Raw genomic sequence first — 787 nt, 5'->3', positions numbered from 1 at the left:
TGTAACCTATTGGCTAAGGAATAGTGCTGAAAATGAGGTAAATCTAATCCACCACTGTCCTTGGTCTTCTGTAGGGTTTTTAAACTAATACGTGGTGGTTTGTTTTTCCACAGAAATTTGGAGATGCATGAATCTAGTGACTTAAACCAAGTAGCAGATGGTTTTATGGGGATCATTGAGAACAAATAGTTAACTTTTGGTAGTATCATCATTTTAATGGTTGTAACTCTCCCCATAAGTGATATAGGTAAGGACTTCCAACGAGAGAGATCGTCCTCTACTCTCTTTACTAATTGCACATAATCCATCTGTACTTATCAGTTTAATATGTGATATGTCTATGCAAGGACTACATATTAAATGGATTTTTATCAATAGGAGTTGAAAAAGGAGTTTGCTCCGTTCACTCCAAGCATCGACCCGGTACTGCAGTGCCGCTGGGAACGGTGCGCTCTCCTCTGCTCTTGTGAAAAAGCTAACAGCGGTGCAGGATGGAAGTTTCTTTTAGTCTGCTGAGAAAAGAGAGTGAATGCGAAGTAGACTTTAACACGGCTCTGGGAGCGAGCCGAGTGCGGGCTAACCAGGAGAAATGCTTGAAAGAAACGCGACACCGAATGAGCGGTCAGAACAAAGCCTCAATACGGTGTTCCTGTGGTGTTTTTATAAAATGCTGTGAAAATAAAGGTGGGAATGCCCCATAGAAAACTAAAAGGTGGAGCGGAAGTGTTCGGCTGCAAGAAGGTGTGAATGTCCGACTATATTTGGTGAAAAGCAGGTGAAGCAAGGT

General features: G+C 42.2%; 1 pseudogene; it reads left to right on the top strand.

Moving 5' to 3' along the window:
* The first annotated feature begins 280 nt into the window (after positions 1–280).
* On the top strand, positions 281–457 carry LOC140287022 (U2 spliceosomal RNA; annotated as a pseudogene).
* Positions 458–787: the final 330 nt, after the last annotated feature.

This window comes from Leuresthes tenuis, unplaced genomic scaffold (assembly GCF_036924035.1).
Source record: "Leuresthes tenuis unplaced genomic scaffold, fLeuTen1.0.hap1 SCAF_104, whole genome shotgun sequence".
Taxonomy (NCBI): Eukaryota; Metazoa; Chordata; class Actinopteri; order Atheriniformes; family Atherinopsidae; genus Leuresthes; species Leuresthes tenuis.
The sequence above is the reverse complement of the archived record's forward strand: the minus strand, read 5'-3'. Positions and strand labels throughout refer to the sequence as shown.